Here is a 14,848-nt window from a genome sequence, read left to right as displayed (position 1 = left end):
AGGCAGCGCTTAATGGCGTCGCTTGGAGGGAGGCTGCAAAATGGACGGATGGGCCTACTCTTATTTGTTCTACACAACGCAGATGCAACTATTGGGAATGGCCTTATCTAAACACATACTAAGAAATAACTACCGTCCTAAGGTGACCTACGTGTTGCTTGTGGCCTAACTATGGGGTGCAACCGTTAACCTTTAATGATGTTACCTCTGCTGGGTTCTCAAAACCGCAACAGTATCACATGCGGAGGGGACATGGATTGCGTAGTAATTCTCATTCTTGTTGATGACATGATTGATTGATGATTGCCAAACAGGAAATCAGAGCTGTCTCCCTTGACATATCATGTGCCTTCAATACTGTCTGGCACCCCGCTCTGCTCACCAAACTCTCCTCCTATGGTATCCATGTAAATCTCTACACATGGCTTGTGGACTTCCTCTCTGGTCGTAGTCAACGTGTGGCCCTGAATGGTTTTCTCTCATCTCCCTTTCCTGTTCAGGCTGGAGTTCCTCAAGGCAGTGTTCTGGGCCCTGTGCTTTTTCTGGTCTTCATCAATTATCTCTCTGACTCTCTGGAAAATCCTCTCTATCTCTTTGCTGATGACTCCACCCTCTGCCGCTCCATACCTCATCCCTCATATCGGCAGTCTGCAGCCACCTCACTCTCTGCAGACCTGGACAAAATCACAGACTGGTCAAACAAGTGGAACATGTCTTTCAATCCTGACAAATACCACACTCTCACTATGCCTCTCCGAAAAGACTGTCTGGACAACCCTCCCATCAACTTTTTCAACAATTCTCTCCAAGAAGTTCTGTCACTCAAGCTGTTGGGTCTCACTATCTGCCATGATCTTTCCGGGGAAAACCACATTTCCAAGCTGGCCTCCAAAGCCAGTCGCCGACTGGGCATGCTCCATCGTGCAAAGTCCTTCCTTGGCACTCCTGAGCTCCTCACCACATACAAGGCTTTCATCCGCAGTTCAATGGAATACTGCTCTCCCCTCTGGGCTGGTGTCCTGTCGCACACCTAGCTCGGCTTCACGCTGTTGAAACCAAAGCTTTCAGAATCATTGGAATCTCCCACGATGAAGCTAACTCTGAGGGCCTTTCACTCACTCACCGCAGTCAGGTTGGTGGTCTTTCTGTCTTCTACAGACTCCTCTCTGGCCTAGCTTCCCCAGCTCTGTCTTGTCTGTGCTCTGTCCCCCAAATATTCCTACAGGTCACACAAGATCTGCCAGCAACCCTCTTCTGGTGAAACTGCCAAAATCAAGACTCTCTATTCACATTCACTCTTTCATTCCTGTTTTCTCCCACCTCTGGAACAAACTCCCTTACTCTGTTCAATCCCACTCCTCCCTCCAGGTCTTTAAAATAGCTGTTCACCACCATCTCTTGTCTTCCCCCATCCAAAACCTTGATCTTTTCTACCCCCGTTAATTCACCCCAGATCCACTTTTTTGAAATTCCGACTTCTTTCCTGGAAGTCCTAGCAGTGTCCATATGTTTTATACCTCTCCAATCTACACCCCCCCCCCCCCCCTTCCCATGCCTCCTCCCCCCAAGCCCTCTCCCTCCCACAGATCTCCCGATGTCCCTGTTCTCTACTGTTGTACTTGTGTGCTTCCCTCTCTTTCCCAATCTTGTCTCCTGCTCCCTTTATTATATTGTTGCAGTTGTGCCATAAAGGCAAACTCCCTGTAGTTAAATTGCACGTCAACATGTAGCCTGCATTTGTTAGTTATTTTCTATTGAATGTACAGATTAGCTCCTTCCCATTGTGTAGTAAAGACCAATATGCGTTGAGGTTAGGCAGGATGTTCGTTGGTTAATGGCGTGGCCATTAAGATGTGCAGAGAGGCGTGGCCAGAAGTACAGGCCCACATGACGAGTAAGGGGGCGGGACAACCCGTCTCCATGATGCGGCAAGCCTCAGCCAATGAGAGGCTCTGAACATTTTGAAGAGCGTGACCAAGCCTGATAATAGCCAACGCGCAGGCATTATCGACCTCTTGCCTTTGGGACTGCGTCGAGGAAACACCTGGATTCTCTTTTACCCGGGACTTCAGCGAGGACACACCTGAGCTCTCTTGCTGCCCTTTCACCACGTGCCGACCTCCTGCTCTCGTTCTCTTGCCTTTTCGTATCTCGCACGACATGTGCTGGGCCTTTGTTGAACGATCAATACCAAGCGCCTGCTCACGATCTCTCTTTTGCCCGGGATTCGCCACGCCACGATCTTTGCTCTGTTCCTCCGCTATTGCCTCCTTTCGCCACATCCATGACGAGACCTCGCTTGTGCAGCTGCACATAGGGACCGAACTGCACCACCAGACCACGTGGTCACCAGCGAGGAACCCCAGCATGGACATCAGTACGGCCCATTAACCAGTGCCTTTTGTCCCTGTGAGTGTGTGTGTGTGTGTCAGAGTGTGAAGGTACCAGTCGGGGTTATTATTAGGTAAGGAATAAGGTAAATATTTGTCTCTTGCTCTGTGTCTTCAGAATAAAAGGCTGTTCATTTTTGTTCTTCACTTCTACCTGCTCTTTACGTCGTTTCCCATCAATTGGCCTCGCACCATCTGAGACCAAATTTGGCTCGAATCGGGTCCATAAATCACATCAGGTAACGCCGCTTTTCACACCATGTGCAAAACCGCTCGGCATTCCAAAAGGTGTGGGAAAGTGAGGGTTCAATCCCCGGTTTCTCCGGTCACGTGTCTTGAAGGTATTTGGGAATATTGACCAGTAAACTCTTCGACGCGTAACTGGGAAATTGGCGTTCGGAATTGCTTAGCATTCCGTTAATCACGAGTTTAGACGCTCACGGTCAACTGCCTGGGTGGAACCGGGAGTTCGTGGGGAAACGGGGCATAACCCCCCCTTAGTTCGTTGATGAACCCGGGATCCGCAAAATTATTGGTGTCCGGGAGTGGGATATTTGGACCTGCAGTACGCTTCACGTGCTGCGAAATTACGAGCGTGTGCAAATTTAGTTTAAAACAAAATTAAAATTAAATTCGGATGATGTGGGGCCAAGACGTACAGGTTCCGGTGGGTATAGAAAATGTAGAGAATGAGGAATTAATGGCCCAGGACACAGGCGAACGGATTGAACTTGGAATTAATGAGGATGCAGCAGGAGGAGGTGAAGATGGCGGCGCTTCGCACGCGGAGGCCGGGCCCACTGTGCAAGCGGGTTTTAACATTGAATTATTCATGACACAAATGTTAGCGAGCATGAAAGAGTCAAGAAGTGAAATGAAAGAGATGGGTGATCGATTGAATAAACGGATGGACACGGTGAGCGAGAAATCAAGCGGCGATATCAGTACGAGGAATCAAAAGGATGGGCGAGGAATCAAGTGGCGAGATGAAAAAGATGGGTGATCGATTGGACGCCATGAGCGGGGAGGTCGCGGGTGCATGTGACGAGGTAAAGCGGTGTGAGATGAGCGTCCAGCGAGAGTTAAAGGAGAGTACAGCCAAACTGACTGGGGCTATGGAAGTAGTGACGCGGGAGGTAGAGGAACCGATGATGGTAGAGTTGGAAGAGGAAATAGTAGAGGCGCAACGGGAAATAGAGGTGAAACAGAAGCTGGAGAAGGTAACTTTGAAAGAGGGAATAATTGAAATTAAAAAGACAGAAGGAGAGACAGAGAATGAGTTACGGAAGGAATTGCGGGAATGTGTGCAAGAGTGGTGTTCGGACCGTGGTGTATTGCCTGCTGATCAAATAAAAAGTTTGCAGGTTCTTGAAGGGAGCCGGGAAAAGGTGAGTCCCGAGCTGAGTTGTGATATCGGGAATGTGTTTGGTGCGAACGGGTGCTCGGCGGGCTTGGGAGAAAGGCCAGACCCGGGGGTTCGTGAAGGGCCCATTGTGAGGGTTACGAATGAGACGGAGTGTATGGAGAAAGTGTGCGCACCGGTATGTGCGATTACGCAGTGTGTGAAAGAAGTGTGCGCACCGGGGTGTGCAAGTATGGAATGGGATGCGGCTCAGGCATCGACGCCGACCGGGATAGGGGTTAGTGAGACCGGTCGAGTACGCAAGCCCCCAACGAGTGGTGCACCGTGGGGACCGGAGGGAATCGGTGCTGCGTTGGTCTCGCAAGGACCGGCGTGCACGATTCGTACCTCCGGCACCCGCACGGTATTGTTAGGGCCGTACTGCGGCAAGGGCGATCGGCGGGTTTTGAGGGGAGGTTCGAAGTGTCAAAGACACGCACCTTACCAGGTGAGGTGCTCTGACCGTGGCCGGTTGGGTCATCGTGCATGGGACCGAAGGGCCCCGCACAGGGACGGAGCCCGGCATCTGGGCCCATCAATCCCTCCCCCCTCGGATCGTCAATGCCGGCCGGACACCCCATACAGGCGACCAACCACCCGCATGGATCGCTCGGCCCTTCGAGGCCGAGTGGCGACAAGGTACCTCCACATGGAGGTGCTCATTGTTTAGAGGACTGAGGGGAGTATTGTACCCCACGTGGGGGAATAGTAATGTGACCATTCCTCGCACGGGGGGGGGGGGGGGGGGCATGAGCACTAGTTTAGGGGGATAGCATTGTTAGGCCCATGGAGGGGCCAGCAATGGTTGCTCCATGGGGGCACCGAAGCACTAGTTGAGGGAGGGCTAGGATAATGATAGGGATCCAGAGAGACCATAGGGACTGAGATTTAAGTAGTAGTTACATTGAACAGTAGAGTGGACGTAGAGAGTTTAGCTGGTTGCTAACAAAGGGTGTGCGTCGTGTAAAGGGACGACGGGGAAGCACCAGTGATAGGGGAAATCAGTTAGATAGATGATGCTGTGTGTTTGAGAATAAATGGAGTTGTGGTGTGAGAATAAATGGTGTGAAAATATTTGGTGTGCGAATAAGTGGTGAGCAAATGAATGGTGTGGAATGCATGGTGCGAAGGATTGAATGGGGGGGGGGGGGGGGGACCCATTCACGAAGACCCGGCGGGGTAGTTTAAAGTTAGATAGAGGGTACAGGTAAATTACCTGGATATTGACACCTGTGGTGCTGTTTGTGGAAATAGTTTTGGTTTTGTGAGGTGCAGGAAGCGGTGGAATGGCTGGGTGTGTGGCTTATTAGTAGTAATAGTTATTTGGGGCACTCTGTCACTGGGAGCTCGTCGGCCAGGTAAGGCCGCAGGTAGGCTCAGGGAGCCAGTTAGGTTAGTGAATGGGGCCCGAGGATCCAGGAAAGGGACCCGGGTTGCCCAATGCCAAGGTGGGCATTGAGGGGGTAAGCGCCAGGGAGGGCCTTCCCCAGGTAGGTTAGTGTGAGGAGCAGACAAGCTCGGGAGGCGGCTCCAGTGAACAGGGGGGGCGCAGGTAGATAGACCTGCTGGTAGGGCCACACGACCCAGCCCCGAAATTGTGCGAGGGCACAGATAGAAAAATTTGTGGGATGAGACCCAAATTGAGGAGGGCACCACAGTGTGGGCAATGGGAATATTGGTTCTTAGAACCACATAGTTTAAAGAAGGCCGATTGGCAGGGTACAAATCCGGGGAGATTAAAATGTGTAAATGATGTCAGAGTAGTTAGGATTTTGTGAAGACCCTTTCACACCATCCACAACCACCCACAAGGGGATGGATTTCGCACCGCGGGACTCAATGTTTGATTGGTAAGATGCATCACGACGTGAGTACGAAACATTGTGTTCATTCTGCCTTTCCTTCCTGGGAGAACCTGGGGGGAGTTGGGGACGAATTTGGAACAAAGAGGGGAAATGGGGGACAAGACGTAGGGACGAATTGTAAATACAAGGAGGGCTAGGGTAGTGTAGTTAATGGTGGGAGGCACGAACGGGTAGGGCCAGGCTCGACTTCACTCTGCCGGCGTACCTCTCACCCGCTTGTCATACCTGTGTTTTGCATGTGCAACCGTGTCTTTTCCTTTTTGCTAGTTGCGTCTTCTCTTCCTGCCCGATCCAGGACCATCACGAGGACTCACCTTGCCGTCGCCGCATCTTGCTGACATCCATCATCCATCACCTTATGGACCACTGGCTTAGTGACCAAACCCATCTCCATTGTTACACCTCTTGGCTGCTTCATCGTCTTGCTGCATATGGACCAACTGTAGGGTGGCACTGGCAACACACACACATGGATCACCCCTTGGGTGGCATTGGCACCACACATTTGGACCACGTTTCAAGTGGCCCTGCTCATGAATAAAAAAAATGATCCATGTGTGCAATTGTGAAGATTTAGATGGCCCTGATCTTCAAATGGCCTGTATGCCGGTCAGGGCCAGCCGGTTTTTGTTAGCCCGCCTACCAAGGCAAGAAGACAGAAGATGACTCCAGCAACAAGTTCTCCATGTTTTATTCCTCAAGTCCAGGTCCTGGGTCATAGTTTTTTGTAAAATAAATGGTGTTTTAGTGTAAAATGTAAGAATGTTGCCCACCGGCTATGTGTTTAGTTTCAAAATTCCGGCAATACGTGAACAGTATAAGGTCGTGGGTGTGAATCTGTTAGGTAGTTTCTCAACGCATTAGGAGGGACATATTTAGTTTTAAAATGTACATTTAAATGTTTTTAAAAATTTAAAAATTTTAAAATGTCGCACGCACTGGGAATGTTAGGGGAATCACATCTACGTGTCACACTAAAAGTAATGTTTAAATGAATGCCAGCTTACCCCAGCCGCTCCGTGTGGATGACTCGGGCCGAGTCTTGGTGAGAAAAGGAGGTAGTGTTGCAGTTGTGCCATAAAGGCAAACTCCCTATAGTTAAATTGCACGACAACATGTAGCCTGCATTAGTTAGTTATTTTCTATTGAATGTACAGATTAGCCCCTTCCCATTGTGTAGTAAAGAAAAGACCAATATGTGTTGAGGTTAGGCAGGATGTTCATTGGTTAAAGGCGTGGGCATTAAGATGTGCAGAGAGGCGTGGCCAGAAGTACAGGCCCACGTGACCAGTAAGGGGGCAGGACAACCCGTCTCCATGATGCGGCAAACCTCAGCCAATGAGAGGCTCTGAACATTTTGAAGGGTGTGACCAAGCCTGATAATAGCCAACGCGCAGGCATTATCGACCTCTTGCCTTTGGGACTGCGTCGAGGACACACCTGGAGTCTCTTTTACCCGGGACTTCAGCGAGGACACACCTGAGCTCTCTTGCTGCCCTTTCGCCACGTGCCGACCTCCTGCTCTCGTTCTCTTGCCTTTCCGCACGACATGTGCTGGGCCTTTGTTGAACAATCAATACCAAGCGCCTGCTCACGATCTCTCTTTTGCCCGGGATTCGCAACGCCACGATCTTTGCTCTGTTCCTCCGCTATTGCCTCCTTTCGCCACATCCACGACGAGACCTCGCTTGTGCAGCTGCACTTGGGGAACGAACTGCACCACCAGACCACGTGGTCACCAGCGAGGAACCCCAGCACGGACATCGGTACGGCCCATTAACCAGTGCCTTTTGTCCCTGTGAGTGTGTGTGTGTGTCAGAGTGTGAAGGTACCAGTCGGGGTTATTATTAGGTAAGGAATATTAAGGTAAATCTTTGTCTCTTGCTCTGTGCCTTCAGAATAAAAGGCTGTTCATTTTTGTTCTTCACTTCTACCTGCTCTTTACATCGTTTCCCATCAATTGGCCTCGCACCATCTGAGACCAAATTTGGCTCGAATCGGGTCCATAAATCACATCAGGTAACGCCGCTTTCCACACCATGTGCAAAACCGCTCGGCATTCTAAAGGGTGTGGGAAAGTGAGGGTTCGATCCCCGGTTTCTCCAGTCACGTGTCTTGAAGGTATTTGGGAATATTGACCAGTAAACTCTTCGACGTGTGACTGGGAAATTGGCGATCGGAATTGCTTAGCATTCCGTTAATCACGAGTTTAGTCGCTCGCAGTCAACGGCTGGATGGAACCGGGAGTTCATGGGGAAACGGGGCATAACCCCCCCTTAGTACGTCGACGAACCCGGGATCCGCAACAATATGTTTTATGTGTCCGTTTTTTTTTTTTGTGATTAATGTTCGCTCTTAGATTCGCTAAGATTCGCCTCGATCTTGTATACAAAAAAAAAAAAGACATGGTTTTATTGAAGAAATATTGACTGTTTATCGAGGGTATTTATTCATTATTCCATGAATTACACTTATTGGTGTTATGGAGACTTGCTCTGACGTTCCATTCTTTTCAAATGGTGGTGAGGGGGCGTTCAGTTTTTATAAATGGGAATAAATTAATCCACAATATTGGATAAATCCCTGCAAGAAATACCCTCCAGTCATGTCCTTGATACATCTGGATTTTAACCTTTCTTCTTTTCATTCCAGTGCAAAAAGGTCTCCAAAATCAACAATAAATAGAATTAACATTCGTTCGTTGGTGGTTTTAAACCAGGGAGGATGCTGTCACGTGACCAAGGATGAATCACCTGCAGTGAATGCCATTAAAGTAGCATCTTTGGACTTTCTGCTGATGGAATGTAACAGCATTCTGATTAAACTGTCAAGAATCAAAATAAGTGTTAGATATAATTGACAATGCAGCGATGGCAAAGGATTGTTGCCATGGAGATAATTGTGTTATGAAATTCAACTTATTAAGTTTGTGGGTTTTTCTGTCTAGATATCTCAGCTTATGGGGAAGCTAAACGACAGAGAGCAGCAGATTGACGACCTGGCAGAAGATCGATCAAAGGGGAGAGGAAGACATCGCACGAGTGGATCGATATGTGGAGAGACTTACACTCGATCGCCTCTCGGTAAGAAAGGTGGTAAAGCAGCGGCACAGGTCTGGATGGGTAAGGTTTTTTTTTTGGTTTTTTTTGTATACTGAATCGAGGCTCGTGAAAGAGCTAACATTTATTTCACAAACAAATCAACCAGACAAACAAAATATACAAAAAGAGGGAGCGGAAGACAAGATGGGGGAGAGAAGGGGAAGCACACAACCACAACATTTGAGAGCAGGGAGAAGTGTGGGAGGGAGAGGGCTTGGGGGGAGGAGGCGTGGGATGGCACCAATGCATCCGTATCTCACCAATGCATCCTCTGTTCTTTCTGTACTTTTTCCTCTGTATTTGTTCCTCTTTTTTCCCGCCTGTAGAAACAACTTCCACATTCTCTTCAATATCATTCTTCCCTCCAGGTCTTCAAGTCCCCCTATTCACGACCATCTCAGATCATCTCCCATTCAAAACCTTGACCTTTTCTAACCCCATTAACTCCACCCCAAATTCACCTCTTTCAAAGTTTGTTTTTTTTCTTGCTGGGAGTTTGCTTCTGTATCCATGTACTTGCAAAATACACCCCTTCACAAAAAAGTTGCCATGGATACATCAAATTGTCCATTTCATTATGATTTAAATTGACGATTTTAATCAAAGCTCGGTTCAATATGATGAAAATTCATTATTTTTCAGATGAAAATTGGTGATTTTAGAAGTCTGACCATGACTTGACCTTTTACTCTTTGACCACAAAAATAGATGCTTTTCCAATTCTCTGATACAACAACAACAACATGCATTTTAAAGGCCATTTTCCCTGCTAGAGCGGGGGTTAGCCTTGCGGTCCCAATGACAATCTTCTCCATTTTGCCCTATTTTCTGCATCTCTCCTTGTTAACCCCCTTGCCCGCATTTCTTCTTCCACCATCTTTAGCCAAGTCTTTCTCGGTCTTCCCCGTCTTCTACTTCCTTCTACATTCATTTCCATCACTCTTCTCAACCAGTCACTTTCATCCTTCCTCAACACATGACCAAACCATCTCAACCTGTTCCTCTTCACAGCATCAATCACAGGCTCTATTCCCATCATCTTTCGCAATTCATCATTTGTCTTCCTCTCTCTCAACGATACTCCGCACATCCGTCGAACCATTCGCATTTCCACCCTTTCCAATCTTCGTTGCTGCTCTACGTTCATTACCCATGTCTCGCTCCCATAAATCATAACACTTCTCACACATGCAGCATACACCTTTCCCTTCAGCTTCAACGACACTCCCCTCATCATCAGCACGCCACTCAATTCCCGAAACTTCTTCCATGCACATCTCACTCGAGCAACCGTTGCCGAGTCTGATCCACCTTCTCCATTCAGCATGTCTCTGAGGTAGCAAAATGTTTTCACACCTTCCAGCTTCACGCCGTCTCCAAGATCCAACTCAACATTTCCTCCATCTGCAGCTCCCTCTGTGCACACCTTACATTTGAATGTAGCTGCCACACTGGTTAATGACCCTCTCAGAGCACTACATTTTTGATGAACCCACTCAGCGCACATTGTACACTGAATGGAGTTCACTCCGACACCCTTCCTACACACAGCACAGGGCCACTTCCCAGTTCTTTCCACCTCAACACATGCTTTACCACTTGCCATCACCTTCGTCTTTCCGATATTCACCTTCAGACCTTTTGTCTCCATACATTCCTTCCACGTGTTCAGCTTTTCCTTCAGTCCATCCATACTTTCCGCAATCAACACCAGATCATCTGCATACAACAACTCCCACGGTAAACCCTCCTTTACGTTCTGAGCCAGCACCTCCATCACAGCTACAAATAGTAGTGGACTTAGTACCGACCCCTGATGCACTCCCACCTTCACCTCAAACTCACCACTGTTCCCGTCCTTCGTCCTTAGAGCTGTGCGCGCTCTTTTGTACATTGCCATCACGACTCTGATCAACCATTCCTCCACTCCTAACTTCCTCAATGCCCATGTCAATACTCTGCGTGGAACCCGATCGAATGCTTTCTCCAGATCAACAAACCCAAGAAACAACTTCTTCCTCTTCTCCATGTACTTCTCCTGCAACTGCCTCACAATGAAAAGCGCGTCTGTCGTTCCTCTTCCTGGCATGAATCCAAACTGCATTTCGTCGATCTTCACTTTCTTCCTTATCCTCCTCTCCAACACCCTTTCCAATACCTTCATTCCATGCTCCAATAACTTTATCGCTCGGTACGAGCCACACTCCAGAGGGTCACCTTTCCCCTTGTATAGAGGGACGAGGGTACTCAGTTCCCAATCCACTGGAATGCAGCCTTCTTTTACCACCAGATTACAGATCTCTGTCATTCTCTTCACACCCCAACTTCCTGCTGCCTTCAACATATCTCCCACAACTCCCGTCGGCCCTCCCGCTTTTCTACCCTTCATTGCTTTTATCGCTTCCTCAACTTCCTTCTCAGTTATCCTCTCTGCCGGTCCCAAAACTGGGTCACTCTCTATGTTGCCATCCCATTCATTGTCTGTATTCAACAGCATTTCCATATATCCTTTCCATCTTCCTTTAATTCCATCTGGGTCGACAACGATTTGTCCCACTTCATCCTTCAAGCAACTCACCCCCATCACATCACACCTCTCTTTTGCTATCTGCTTTGCAGTCCTGAATACTGCTTTCTGACCCTCTTCCGAATCCAAGCGTTCTCCGAACATTTTCCTACATGCCTCCTGCGCCTTTGCTACCTCTTTCTTTGCAGCCTTCCTGGCTGCCTTATAACTTTCATGCTCTGCTGTTTCTGCTCCCATACCCTTCGCCTTCTGCCACTCCTTGAACTTCTTCCTCTTCTCGTCAATCCTCTTTCCAACTTCATCATCCCACCAACATGTTTCCGAGTGCCTCGGTGGTCCTTTTGTCCATCCACATACCTCACCAACGGCTCCCAACAGACTAGCTTTCATTGACATCCAACCACTTTCAAGCTCAACCACATCATCCTCGACCCTACTCAGCCTCTCTTTTAATGCCTCCCTTACTGTCACCTCTTTCAACCTCCACACCTTCATTCTCGGTTGGTACTTCACCCGCCGAGCTCTCCTCGCACCTTTCACCCTTACGTCGCAGACAACCAAGTGGTGCTGTGAAACAGCCTCCTCCCCCGGGATCACCTTTGTGTCCCGGAGGTGCCCCCTATCTCGCCTACGCACCATCAGGTAGTCAACAGTTGTCGTCGACCCACCTGACGTGTATGTAACAAGCTTATTATCCTCTTTCTGGAACTGAGTATTACAAATCAACAAATCAGCTCCATCAGCAAACTCCAAAATCCTTTCACCTTCTCCATTTCTCACACCATATCCGTAACCCCCATGAACTCCGTCAAAACCATCCATACTCCTTCCCACATGTCCATTTAGGTCTCCTCCTTCCACAACAACTTCCTCATCTTTCACGTTTTCCATCAGCTTCTCTATCGCACACCAGAACTTGTCCTTCTCTTCATCGCTTCGACCAACCTGCGGAGCATATCCCGAGATGACGTTCACCAAGAGCTTTCCAATCATCATCAACCTATCACTCACTCTAGTCACACTCACCACACTGTCTACAAACTCCTCAGAAAACAGGACACCAACACCATTCACGCCCTCCAGGCACCCTTGCCACACAAACTTGTATTTCTGTCCCTGCCTACCCTTCACCATTCTCACACCACTTCCCTTCCATCTCGTCTCCTGCACACAACATATGTCCACGCTTCTTCTGACCAATACTTCCACCACTTCTCCTGATCTCCCTGTCATTGTCCCTACATTCCATGTCCCAAACCTCAGAAACCGATCTCCACTTCGAGCTGTACCCTGCCCACATGTAGTTATAATTGTCATGGTTCTCTTTTTGAGGCAATGTTTTTATGGCCGGATGCCCTTCCTGACGCCAACCCTCTTAGTCGCCTCTTACGACACGCAGGGATACGGCGTACCTATTCTTATCCAGGGTACACACTGGGAAACGTTTAAAACATGGAAATTCTGGGGGGTGGAGGGGGGGGCTGCGGTTTAAATCACGGCTGCGGTTTAAACATATTTAAATAAATATTTCAACAAAACCATGAAAACAATCTGGGAAAAGTCTCTAAGTGAGAACGTGGATTTGAGAAAGCAGGAGCAGAGGTGAAATAAAAACGAGATATAGGGGGCGGGGCACAAGTCGAGACGAGGAGGCCACACGAGACACCAGGCCGCACAAGGCGCACGAGGCGCGAACAAAGAAACGACTAATTACACACAAATTTGCAACAACTACAAAACCAAAACCAAATAGAAACACACAATAACACATACACAACAAAATACGCAGCGGAAATTTGACAAAGAAACGATCGGAGATCTCGCGAGATCTTGGAGACGGTGGCAGGGGTTTTCGACGGTCCACACGGTCTCCACGTTTTTCAAAGTTAAGTCTGTTCACAATTGTATTTTGTCGAAACTGTATTTATCGTTCGGTGTGTGAACTTATAGTGTCCCCCTTGGAAGTTTCTCGGTGTTTATCTTTCATATATTAATCGTTTGTTTGCCGCGTCACGAGCAAGGCCTTGCAGCCGAAGGCTTCCCCCGTCGAAGGTTGTTCCTTCCTTCGCTGTTTTGCTGGCTTTTTTGATTTCCCCTTCTCCACCAAGCTTCACCAAACATCTACTATTTGTCTAACGTTGTAACCCCCACATCCCCCCCAAAAACAAACAAAAAAACAAACAAAAAAAAAACTTTTATTTCCCTTTCTCCTCGTGTGCTTTTGCCTCTGCCCACGTGCGCTGTCTCGCCCCGCCCCCATTTTCCCCTTGCCTTCCACCTTTTGCCCTGTTCAAGTGACTCGTGGTCGTCGCTCTAGGCTTCCTCTCCCCATTGGTATTTTTGTCAATATAAGATTGTTCTTCACAGTTCTGTTTAAATATGTTTCAACTATCCCCTTCAGCGTTTTATTCAGTGGTTTATTACAACACGCTGTTTTTCTTCTTATTTAAAAGGCTCCTTTCAATTTCCTCTTCAACTCATTCCATTTCAAAAAAATATTCAATCTCTTTTGATTCCAAATCACTCCATGCTCTAAATTCTCATTCATTCCATCCCTCCTCCATCGTTCTTAAACGAATCGCTAACTTGAAAATCACAACAAACCCAATTTGTTATATATGTTCATCTTTCATTAATCATCCACTTTCTAAACTCCCCCCTTGCCCCTCCCCTTCAAATCTCCCCCCCAACCATCCATCCCAAATTCTCCCTCCTCCCACCTCCTTCTCAAAGCTGCCTCCTCCCCACTTCGTCTCCCTTCTATGTCATACCTCCACCTCCCCCAACCTTCGACTTTCCTCTGCCCCCCCTCAAACAAACTCTCACTGTGCCTCATTCCATCACCATCAAACCTTTCATCCTCCTCATCCTTCCCTTTCTTGTAACTCTTCTGTAATCTCTGACACACTATCAACTGCTCTCCCTACCTCCCCCTCTCACCCTTCATCTGACCCTACCCCTCCCCTCCCCTGTCCTGCACCCGATGCTCCCCCTCTCTCCTCACTAATGGTATGGACCTCAAACATCCGGGGCCTTCGCTCAAACCTGATTGATCTCTCCATTCAGGTTGCTTCTGAAAATCCAGACTTGATCTGCTTAACAGAAACTTTCCTCCTTCAAGATGTCTCTGATTCCTTAATATCTCTTCCTGGTTACTCCCTCCTCCGGTATGATAGACCTGAGCCTCGTCCTGGTGGTGGGGTGGCTATCTTTATCAAAAACTCTCTTCCTCACTCTCCCTGCACTGCCCTCTCTCCACCCCACCCACAGGAGTACCTCTGGCTACGGCTTCCTCTCCGCTCCCACCTTTTGTTCATATGTGTTCTGTACCGTCCTCCAAACAGTGATGACTCCATTTACATTTCTCTGTCGGACAACATGGACCAACTTCTATCAACTCATCCAAACTCTCTCTTCCTCATATGTGGCGACTTCAACTGTCATCATGCCAGCTGGCTGGGTGTGGGTTCATCTCTCACCAGCCATGGCACCTCAGCAAAGGACTTCTGCGACTCATTGGGACTGACACAATCTGTCAATTTCCCGACCCGGATCTCAGTCAA

Source organism: Myxine glutinosa, chromosome 8 (assembly GCF_964187855.1).
Source record: "Myxine glutinosa chromosome 8, kmMyxGlut1.1, whole genome shotgun sequence".
Classification (NCBI taxonomy): domain Eukaryota; kingdom Metazoa; phylum Chordata; class Myxini; order Myxiniformes; family Myxinidae; genus Myxine; species Myxine glutinosa.
The sequence above is the reverse complement of the archived record's forward strand: the minus strand, read 5'-3'. Positions refer to the sequence as shown.